This window comes from Schistocerca nitens, chromosome 7 (assembly GCF_023898315.1).
Source record: "Schistocerca nitens isolate TAMUIC-IGC-003100 chromosome 7, iqSchNite1.1, whole genome shotgun sequence".
In the NCBI taxonomy this organism is placed as follows: Eukaryota; Metazoa; Arthropoda; class Insecta; order Orthoptera; family Acrididae; genus Schistocerca; species Schistocerca nitens.
Window position 1 is genome coordinate 532624007 of NC_064620.1, and position 12387 is coordinate 532636393.

Below are 12387 nucleotides of genomic sequence, written 5' to 3' on the forward strand. Positions count from 1 at the left end.
CATATTAATACGCGGATCGGCGGAAGCAGAATTTGGTCCGCCTTTACGCCAGCGCCATCTCGTAGAGCGGAGACGGACGAGCGCTGCGCCTGCGCTGATATGCTTAGCGGGGCGCGCTCTAGTGGGAACGTTGTGTACGCGCTGACTACGCGGAAGTATGTACACAACACAACTGAAAGAGTTTGAAACAAATAAGTGACCTTATTCAGATGGAATCTCAGTTTGGTTTTACAAATAGACTGGAAAAATGTGAAGATGACTCCTGTAAATAAGTAAAATAGATGAACGGACCCGGCTAACTACAGACCAATATTATTAGCAGCAGCTTGCTGCAGGAATTATTGAACACATTCTTAGTTCGAAGGTAATGAATTCGGAAACTTCCTACCAGATTAAAACTGTGTGCCGAACCGAGACTCGAACGTGCTTTAGAGAGCAAGTGCTCTATTGAGAGAGCTTCCCAAACATAGTTCGCTACTCGTCCGCCCAGCTTCACACAAGGCAGTACCTCATGTCGTACTTTCTAAACTTCACAGAACTATGCGAACCTTGCAAGACTAGCACTTTCGGAAGAAAGGATATTGCGGAGACATGGCTTAACCACAGTCTAATTAAGAATTTCCTTAGGACAGAAAAACTTCTTTCCTCAAATCAGCACGAATTTAGAAAGCATCGTATATGTGAAACTCAGCATGCTGCCTGTTGACGAAAGTGAACAGATTGCTTCAGTAGCTGCGGAATCAGCGCTGCGGGTTGCTAACCCAAGCAGCCTGGGTTCGATTCCCGAGCGGTTCGGAAATTTCTTCGTTTTGAGGGTCGTGTGTTGTTCTCACGTACCTACCGACATAACTGACATTCCACTCTTGGGATGAATGGATGTGCACGTCCCGAAAGCTTAAAAGAAGTTAGAGTATACGGATTAGGTTGTCAAACATGTGAGTGCTTCGAGGCCTTTTTCAGTGACAAACGCAGTACGTTATCCGCGAAGCCAGGTATTCATCAGAGACAAGTTCAGGAGTGCTACAGGGAAGTGTGACAGGACCACACCTATTCTTTATATAAATGATGACTAACTGAAAACCTCAGCTGCCGACAGGTGTTGTTGATATACCTCGATGTAGACAGATGAAAATGTGTGCCCCGACCGAGACTCGAACCCGGGATCTCCTGCTTACATGGCAGACACTCTATCCATCTGAGCCACCCAGGACACAGATGAATAGCGCGACTGCAGGGACTTATCCCTTGCACGCTTCCCGTGAGACTCACATTCCCAACTGTCCACAATTCTACATATGTATTGAACCTTATGGACATTTGTCCACCCACTCATTACTCGCGCACGCTTTGGCGATTCCCGTAGGAGTTTGGGCAAACTGTGCACATTCGCACAGACGAAGGTCAATGGCTGGGTAGCCTTTAACTATATATACGAAGACAATGAGTGGGTGGGCAAATGTCTATAAGGTACAATACATATGTAAAATTGTGGACCGTTGGGAATGTGAGTCTCACGGGAAGCGTGGAAGGGATAAGTCCCTGCAGTCGCGCTATTGATCTGTGTCCTCCGTGGCTCAGATGGATAGAGTGTCTGCCATGTAAGCAGGAGATCCCGGGTTCGAGTCTCGGTCGGGGCACACATTTTCATCTGTCTACATCGAGGTATATCAACAACACCTGTCGGCAGCTGAGGTTTTCAGTTAGTCATCATTTATTCCAGGGAAAAGCTGCACGGTCATCAATAGCAACTGTTGTTTCGAGAACAAGTTTCTGTCTTCGTATATACACTCCTGGAAATTGAAATAAGAACACCGTGAATTCATTGTCCCAGGAAGGGGAAACCTTATTGACACATTCCTGGGGTCAGATACATCACATGAACACACTGACAGAACCACAGGCACATAGACACAGGCAACAGAGCATGCACAATGTCGGCACTAGTACAGTGTATATCCACCTTTCGCAGCAATGCAGGCTGCTATTCTCCCATGGAGACGATCGTAGAGATGCTGGATGTAGTCCTGTGGAACGGCTTGCCATGCCATTTCCACCTGGCGCCTCAGTTGGACCAGCGTTCGTGCTGGACGTGCAGACCGCGTGAGACGACGCTTCATCCAGTCCCAAACATGCTCAATGGGGGACAGATCCGGAGATCTTGCTGGCCAGGGTAGTTGACTTACACCTTCTAGAGCACGTTGGGTGGCACGGGATACATGCGGACGTGCATTGTCCTGTTGGAACAGCAAGTTCCCTTGCCGGTCTAGGAATGGTAGAACGATGGGTTCGATGACGGTTTGGATGTACCGTGCACTATTCAGTGTCCCCTCGACGATCACCAGTGGTGTACGGCCAGTGTAGGAGATCGCTCCCCACACCATGATGCCGGGTGTTGGCCCTGTGTGCCTCGGTCGTATGCAGTCCTGATTGTGGCGCTCACCTGCACGGCGCCAAACACGCATACGACCATCATTGGCACCAAGGCAGAAGCGACTCTCATCGCTGAAGACGACACGTCTCCATTCGTCCCTCCATTCACGACTGTCGCGACACCACTGGAGGCGGGCTGCACGATGTTGGGGCGTGAGCGGAAGACGGCCTAACGGTGTGCGGGACCGTAGCCCAGCTTCATGGAGACGGTTGCGAATGGTCCTCGCCGATACCCCAGGAGCAACAGTGTCCCTAATTTGCTGGGAAGTGGCGGTGCGGTCCCCTACGGCACTGCGTAGGATCCTACGGTCTTGGCGTGCATCCGTGCGTCGCTGCGGTCCGGTCCCAGGTCGACGGGCTCGTGCACCTTCCGCCGACCACTGGCGACAACATCGATGTACTGTGGAGACCTCACGCCCCACGTGTTGAGCAATTCGGCGGTACGTCCACCCGGCCTCCCGCATGCCCACTATACGCCCTCGCTCAAAGTCCGTCAACTGCACATACGGTTCACGTCCACGCTGTCGCGGCATGCTACCAGTGTTAAAGACTGCGATGGAGCTCCGTATGCCACGGCAAACCGGCTGACACTGACGGCGGCGGTGCACAAATGCTGCGCAGCTAGCGCCATTCGACGGCCAACACCGCGGTTCCTGGTGTGTCCGCTGTGCCGTGCGTGTGATCATTGCTTGTACAGCCCTCTCGCAGTGTCCGGAGCAAGTATGGTGGGTCTGACACACCGGTGTCAATGTGTTCTTTTTTCCATTTCCAGGAGTGTATATTCTTTATATATTTAAATGATCTGACGGGCAGATGAACACAATTTTCCACCAGTTTGCTTGTGGTGTGGTGAACTGACAAGTGTCGTCCTTAAAAAGTGACTGTAAGAGGATATAAGACGACTTAGACAGAATTTCGAGTTGCTCTGATGAGTGGCAGATTTTCTAAATGTAGAAAAATATGCGTTGATGTGGGTGAGTAAGAAAAGAAATCCTGAAACGTTTGGATATGGCATTAGTAGTGTGCTGCTTGATACAGTCACGACGATTAAATATCCGGCCGTAGCGTTGCAAAGCGATACGAAATGTAATTATCATGTCAAGCTGGTAGTTGGGAAGGCGAATGCTCGACTTCGGTTTATTGGAAAAATTTTAGGAAAGTGTACATGATCTACAAAAGAGACGTCGTATACGGTGTTAGTGCGACCCACTCTTGAGTACTAAAGGAAGACATCGAAGCAATTCAGAGATATGTTAGCGGTACACGTAAGTATTACGGAAATGCTTCGTGAGCGCAAGTGGGAATCTGTGAAGAGGTACAACGCTCTGTTCTCGAGGCACTATTGCGCAATAAAGAGCACAGGCATATATATCTGAATGCAGATGTATTCTACTGCCGCCAACGTAAATACCAGTAAGATAAGATGAGAGAAGTTTGGGCCCGTTTGAAGGCTTGTAGACGCTTTTCGCTGTCTCTGTTTGCAAACGGAAAAGGAAAGGAAATGTCGCGTAGTTGTACATGGTACCCTCCACCATGTACCTTACAATGGCTTGCAGAGTATGTATGTAGATGTAGATGCAGAAACGAAAGGCATTATCAAGGGAAGGCGAGTAGAAACGTTCTGGAAACTGCAAGGGGTTCAGTATGTAATCTTAAAAACAGTTGTTTGCTGAGCGCTGTGTAAACCACCGAATGCCCGTTGGCTTTGTTAAGTGGAACGTCAGGGTCCACTTAGCGTACACGTAGTGTAAATGAGCGGTGTTGGATAGTGAACCATCAGCTCATAAGCTCGTGTTTCGTATACGGAATACTTAACGCGTACTAGTATCGCAGACTCTTAGCAGACCATGTTCCAAGGATGCTAGAGAACTTTCCTCTGCCGAGTAGGAGGAAGCTGTAGTACCAACATCATGGCTGTCCAGCCCATACTGTTCCTAACGGTTGGACTGGACGCTGAGGACCTGTTCCCGCGATTTGGATCCTGAAGACTTTCCTAAGAGGAGAAAACTGAAACACTGTCTACATGGCATACCAATTACACCCGATGATATGCAACGACGTATTACTGCAATTCGTGCGGATATCTCCGCCGAAATGCTAGCACGTGTGCATCATTTGTACCATAACAGACTGTTGGCGTGCATTACCTCTTCCGGTAGCCATTTTGAACACAACCTGTTACCGTCAGTTGTCTCGTTACTGTCAGAATCCACATAACTGGAGAATGCTCTTGGGTTGTTCTTTAGTGTATGCTACCACTGGTATTGTACAACTGTTGGTTTGGGAACTTTACAAAATACGTTGAGAAGGTGACTAACCCTATATAAGTTCAGCTAAAAATAGTAAGTACCTAATGCCTAGTTACTATGAGAATTTGCTGGAATTTAATGCCTCCCAATTCCTTGTTCTGTTCTTAATATCGGTTGAGATATTCCACGTCATTAATATTAATCGGTCGTATTTCCTGCATCACTGGCGCAAGTTCAGACCCTTCTCCGCCAGAAGGCTACTAATTGTAGCATGTAACATAACGGTGTGTAATGCAGCTGTGTGGTGCATGAGTAACAGCATGTTGGAATCGAGTTTCGAATTCGAAGAGTTCGTTCTCACACTGAGCACCCTTTCCTTCAGCGTGATAATACCAGACCACACACGACGGCTGCTACACCTGCAACAATCTCATGCCTGGGTTCACTGTCATCGATAATCCTCCATAAAGTTACGCCTTGGCCACACCCGATTGTCATCTGGTTTCCGGATCTTAAACAACTGCACGGAGTACTTTACATCAATTTGATAGTGATGAAGCGGTGGAAGCGGAGTTGAGGCTGTCAACAAAGTCAAACGTTCTGTAGTGACAAGAACAACAAACTGGCCCCTCGTTGAGAAAAACATGATCGTCGTCATATGTAGACTTGAGAATAAAGATGTAGAATATCAATAAAACTCGTGCAATTTAGAAAGTTCTAAGGGTTTCGCGGAAAGGATTAGGAGGCTTTACTTTTCAGTACCTCGTACTTTTACCTGTACTTATGTCGGGTGTAATTTTTCTGTTTCTTTATTCTGTTTTGTTGGCAGAAGAGCCAACACCGTGTTACTAGTGGAGGCCGAAATGCACGCGTTTTAAATGGTTCAAATGGCTCTGAGCACTATGGGACTCAACATCTTAGGTCATAAGTCCCCTAGAACTTAGAACTACTTAAACCTAACTAACCTAAGGACATCACACACACCCATGCCCGAGGCAGGATTCGAACCTGCGACCGTAGCAGTCCCGCACGCGTTTTAGCTCACGCTGGCTGGCGTGAGGAAGGAAGAACTACACTGACGTGAAGTCTGGAACATGACAAGGAATTAGAATTCAGAAAGCGGACGTAATTGGTTTCATACTTAACTTTAATCCATTAATGATGAACGTCGCTCTTGAAGGTACATGATTCACAATATCAGTATCAATAGTAACTGAATATGGTGCCTTGCTAGGTCATAGCAAGTGACGTAGCTGAAGGCTATGTTAAACTGTCGTCTCAGCAAATGAGAGCGTATGTAGTCAGTGAACCATCGCTAGCGAAGTCGGCTGTACAACTGGGGGGAGTGCTAGGGAGTCTCTCTAGACTCGACCTGCCGTGTGGCGGCGCTCGGTCTGCAATGACTGATAGTGGCGACACGCGGGTCCGACGTATACTAACGGACCGCGGCCGATTTAAAGGCTACCACCTAACAAGTGTGGTGTCTGGCGGTGACACCACATATTCTGTATCAGGGCATTCACTAACAGCCGATAAATTTATACAACAGTAGTGCGGAACATATTTAGTTATTGGGTTAAACATTCTAACTGCTCTTTTTATTCTGTTAATATTCGTATTTTGTTACAACTATCAACAATGGTTGATTTGTACCGCGTGTTTCAATTATTGTTTTCATATGTATGTAGTTCCTAGACTATGGGTACACAGCCGAAACATCGTAGAACACTAAATAAAAATAGAATGGAAATGAATAACATCCAAAGAAGGCTATTTATTTATTTCGAGATCCTATGAAAAAGCTCTCTAATCAATGTCACCCAGAGTCCCTCCTACATTGCGTTAGAAAGTTGGACCAACTCTCTGTTACGTGGGTGGTTGTATTTTTTTTTCTATTTTGCTTATCAGTTAAAACGCACGTAGTTTCTGATGGATTAATCTTTTACAATTATTTAGTGTATTACAATTACAGCATATTCTATCAGTGACAAAACAAAAGTCTTATTATCACAGCTGTGTTTAGCCGACCGGAGTGGCCGAGCGGTTCCACGCGCTTCAGTCTGGAACAGCGCGACCGCTACGGCCGCATCTTCGAATCCTGCCTCGGGCATGGATGTGTGTGATGTCCGTAGGTTAGTTAGGTTTAGTAGCTCTAAGTTCTAGGGGACTGATGACCTCAGAAGTTAGGTCCCATAGTGCTCAGAGCCATCTGAACCATTTTTGAACAGATGTGTTAGCGCCATATTTACGTTAGTAATTACAGTTATCGATCAGATTGCTAGAGCGAAGATGAGTGCTGAACATAGTCATTAATGATTTAGAGAAGGTTTTTGGCAGCGTTATGGAGAAAAATTGTCCTTATGTGCTATTTTGGGAATACAAATCAACAAAATGAAACTGACACGGGACTCAAAGTGTGAGGGTATTAATGGACTAACATGTGAAGGCAAAATTAGAGATGGATTAAACTATGTTGCTGTTTGCTTAAGCCTTTACAACTATGAACACTTCCATTTTAAAACTACACTGCGCAACAAAATCAAGCCGCGCGGAGTGGCCGCGCGATTAGAGGCGCCATGTCACGACAGTGCGCCCCTCCCGCCGGAGGCTCGAGTCCTTCCTCGGGCATGGGTGCGCCTGTTGTTAGTAGCATCAGTTAGTTTAAGTTAGATTAAGTAGGGCGTAAGTCTAGGGACCGATGACCTACGCAGGTTGGTCCCTTACAAATTCATACACACACACAACAACATCCGTACCAGATAGGGTTGATAGAGGAGATAGAGAGGATCCAACGGAGAGCAGCGCGCTTCGTTACAGGATCATTTAGTAATCGCGAAAGCGTTACGGAGATTTCCTGGAAGATTAAAACTGTGTGCCCGACCAAGACTCGAACTCGGGACCTTTGCCTTTCGCGGGCAAGTGCTCTACCATCTGAGCTGCCGAAGCACGACTCACGCCCGGTACTCACAGCTTTACTTCTGCCAGTAACTCGTCTCCTACCTTCCAAACTTTACAGAAGCTCTCCTGCGAACCTTGCAGAACTAGCACTCCTGAAAGAAAGGATACTGCGGAGACATGGCTTAGCAGCAGCCTGGGGAAGGTTTCCAGAATGAGATTTTCACTCTGCAGCGGAGTGTGCGCTGATACGAAACTTCCTGGCAGATTAAAACTGTGTGCCCGACCGAGACTCGAACTCGGGACCTTTGCCTTTCGCGGGCAAGTGCACTACCATGCCCGCGAAAGGCAAAGGTCCCGAGTTCGAGTCTCGGTCGGGCACACAGTTTTAATCTGTCAGGAAGTTTCATATCAGCGCACACTCCGCTGCAGAGTGAAAATCTCATTCGTTACGGAGATGATAGATAAACTCCAGTGGCAGACTCTGCAGGAGAGACGCTCAGTAGCTCGGTACGGGCTTTTGTTAAAGTTTCGAGAACATACCTTCACCGAAGAGTCAAGCAGTATATTGCTCCCTCCTACGTATATCTCGCGAAGAGACCATGAGGATAAAGTCAGAGAGATTAGAGCCCACACAGAAGCATACCGACAATCCTTCTTTCCTCGAACAATACGAGACTGGGATAGAAGGGAGAACCGATAGAGGTACTCAGGGTACCCTCCGCCACACACCATCAGGTGGCGTGCGGAGTATGGATGTAGATGTAGATGTAGATGTAGAAAATCAAGGATCGCTTTTTCGACACCCCGTAATTTTGTCCCATTGAGACGCATAGATTTGAAATTTGGCTCAGGACTGCCTCCAAACTTGTTCTGAAACGGTACAAAGGCGTGGCAGCCTGCGCCACACTGGTGTTCGGTTTCGCTTCAATCAGCGAGGTGTCAACACTTGCGATGAAAGGCCACAGCTAAGAAGCTCATTTCAGCTGTAAGGTGGATTAGTGATGTCACCAATTCTCCCCACATTTCTGCCCGTGGACGTGTCATACGAGGAGAGATGTTAAAGCCGTTGTTACAGACAGTTCATCCCTTGGTTTGACGCCACAGCGATGGTGGCCACAACCGTGGCATCCACCGTTGCAATCACGCTGTTTTCTTATGGGTGACAGAGCCAAACATTTCAGGGACCCCTCCGCTTTGAATCTAAACGAAAAGGCCTCAGGGTGTAGCATATACCTTTTATTTGCAGGTGTCTAAACCTAGCTGTTTGAAGCGTCGGCGACGCGGAGTGTGACGTCGCGGGACGCCTCGGTTTTGCACCGTTGGAAAGGAACGATGTAGGCACCTTTGAGTTAAATGTCAAACACGCGTCGCAAAGGCAGAGATTTGAGGGATGTCTAAAAAGTGATCCTTTGATTCTGCTGCGTAGTATTGAACATTTGGCATTTGTATGTAGGGCATCCGATTCACAGGGTAAGATTTTCTTACGGTGGTGGCTGTAATCTGCAGTACATTGATACTTACACTATGGTAGTACTTAGTGACCAGAAACCGCAATTCTGTTTAAACTGATTCCAACAACCCGGAATAATTGAATTCCACAATAATATAAACGAAGCTGAAGCAACCCATTACACCAAGACCCATAGACCACGATAGTGCAGATTAGCTGAGTCACGTTTCAGAGTGCATTTCAGGTTGTCAAGCACTGATGAAAATCTCCTGTGGCAGTTCTGCACGGCATGACAACGAATCCGTGAGAATGAAGCGTAGCAAGACATTGTCGTAAGAAAAATTCGTGTATCGATTTCATACTTATTGCAAAGATATTGCCCTAATAACTTTCACTTAAAACAATACGCAGAATGTGTACTTCATAAACTTGCTGCGAATCCATAAATGATTTAATTCAAAATTAATCATGAAAGATATGATATTAATTAAATCAAAGATGAAAAGAATACCTTAGGTCATTCTGAAAGAAATGAAAGTGGAAACGTCAATAAATGTCATTATCTCACTTTCAAGATATAATAGATGCTACATGGAAATCAGAAAGAGAATATTAACAGGATAAAGTACTTTAATGAAAGGACACAATTATTTAATAACAAAGGGTTCTTCATTGAAAATTTTTTCGAGACGGACATCTCAACTATGGATGTGAAAAATCAACCCTTCAAGACAGACAGAAAGCGTGTACAGTCAATCGATATTAGACTCCTGAAACAACTAAAGGAAATCAATGAATGAAGAAATCCGTAGTATCTGTTCAAAAGAGAAAACCAAATTCTAATGTAATTTATTCAGACAGAATTTTTTTGATAAACACAGTGAAAGGAAAATGTTCGACAAAGTAACATGACGGGAGGAAAGAAACGAAGCACAATTACGGATAACATAATCTCAAAATTAATCTCTAAGAAAAAAAAGGACGGATACGAAGGAATTACCCGAATATGTGCCGCGTCTTTTTTGTGTCGTAAGTGCATGTACAATATAAAGCAGAAACGAATGGCCATTGGGACAACATATAGGCGTTAGCAGTTGATTGGTTTAAGAATATGTACAGTTGTTACAAAGTAGTGCGTTGCCATGGCTATTAGAGTACTACTGATCCCTTAACCTATTAACCAATTAATAATACTATTGTTACGGTTATTAATACCTAGACTGTAATTCTTCTCTCGTTAAATAACCGTTACTCCTTTCAAGTACTAAAGCTTAGCTGTAAGTAGTTTTTCACTATTTTGTAACACCTGAAATTTCGCTAAAAGTCATTGTTTTCTGAGTTGCTCGGGGTCAGGTGCAGCCGTCAGTGATGTTTATACTGTTTCAACTTATACTTGAGCACTCAGCTTCGTCACCGAACCACGTTTCTTACGTCGGTCTAACTAATTTCAGGAACAATTTAGTGAATCGTTTTCGTTTTTCTTTTTTTGGAGGTAGGGTAGCGGGCGATCACCACCTGCCATCCATCTGACACATTATTGTGCTGTTCCGTCTCTTCTGATTATGTCGTTCGTCTTTCCGGTAATGAGCTCTCAGCGTTGATTTGAAATCAGTGTCAGTGAGGCCGATCATTAGGCCCTGCATCTTCCTGGATTCTACAGTTCCTCTGTGTTCGATCAGAGCAGCGTTTATGTCATCATTGCAGTAGGCTATTTATTGTTCCATCGGGCCAGTTTTTCATTGCCCAAAACTTTCTGCGTGGATCTATAACGTCCACTTCCTCCCAGATTAATAAGGGGTGTGAAATTGCGTCCCCTTGGGAGTGGGTCGTACAGTAGGGAAAGAGATGCAAGGTCTCAGACCGCGAAACGAAAACGAGTCTTGTGCCGTGATAGCAGGAGGTCGGCCAGAACGTGTAGGCATTAAGCAGGACATTCGTATTCCGGTGGACCGGGCCGCTTTAGGGCTGCAAGTTGGGGAACGTGGAAAGAAATGGCCGCGATATGAAGCAGACAGGCAAATCTGGTGCACGCGTGTTCCCAGTTAAGTGCGAAACTTGTATCCGGCCTGCTGGAAGGAATGCGGCCCAGGGCTCCATTAACGACGAGGGACGTCCTGCGATATTAACAGGCGGATGCAGGTGGCGAACGAAGAGTTATTTTGTTTACGGCTGTAGCAGCGAATGCCGCATGCAGCTCCCTCAAATTTAATTTGACTCGGTATATTGTCAACGCGGAAGTTTCGTTCCTAGCTTAGTTTCTTGTTACACATTCAAACTGCTGTTGCGAAAATACGCGCCAGCTTTTTCTAATATTTTCCTGTCTCAAGCGGCGCTGTGCAGATTTCTGTGTTTAGACATAACGAGAAAAGATATTTCGACCTTCTTATGCTTCGTAAGCAACGGCCTTGCCGCAGAGGATACACCGGTTCCCATGAGATCACCAAAGTTAAGCGCTGTCGGGCGTGGTCGGCACTTGGATGGGTGACCACCTAGGCCGCCATGCGCTGTTGCCGTTTTTCGTGGTGCACTCAGCCTCGTGATGCCAATTGAGGAGCTACTCGATCGAATAGTAGCGGCTTCAGTCAAGAATACCATCATTACGACCGGGAGAGTGGTGCGTTGACCCCATGCCCCTCCTATCCACAGCCTACTCGGAGGATGACACGGCGGTCGGATGGTACCGATGGGCCACTTGTGGCCTGTAGACGGAATGGTTTTTACACCTCGTAGTACTGCAGCCACTCTCTAGGTGCGCCAGGAATCTACGGTTGATATCACAATAGTAGCATTAAATCAATGGGGTATTAATTTTTGTCATCTCTCTTACGGCCATAGTACATTCTTCAACGTAACAATTCCAGCTCCAGTACGATATGCTTTTCTAGATTTGTCGAGAAAAAGCGGGTAACGTGGTTTCCGAGCGAGTGGAATATCATACGAAAGCGCCAACCTTCTAGTACAGATATTATAGCAACCGATTAGACCAGAAGGACACTGAGGTGCCAGAAGTCATGGGATGGCTGTATGCACGTATACGTATGGCGGCAGTGTCACGAACACAAAGTGTAAAAGGGCAGTGAAGTGACGGAGCTGTCATTTGTACTCAGGAAACTCACATGAAAAGATTTGCAACGTGGTTGTGGGCACACGACGGGAATTAATAGACTCTGAACCAGGAACGCTAGTTGGAATTAGACATATGGGATATTCCATTTCTGAAATCGTTACTGAATTCGATATTCCCAGATCCATTGTGTTAAGAATGTGACCAGAACACTAAATTTCAGGTATTACCCCTCACTAAGGACACCGGAGTGGCCGACGGCCTTCACTTACCGAACGAGAGCAGCGGCGTTTGCG

General features: G+C 46.2%; 1 pseudogene; it reads left to right on the forward strand.

The window, feature by feature from the left end:
* Positions 1–11422: 11422 nt before the first annotated feature.
* On the forward strand, positions 11423–11540 carry LOC126196071 (5S ribosomal RNA; annotated as a pseudogene).
* The last annotated feature ends 847 nt before the right edge of the window (positions 11541–12387 follow it).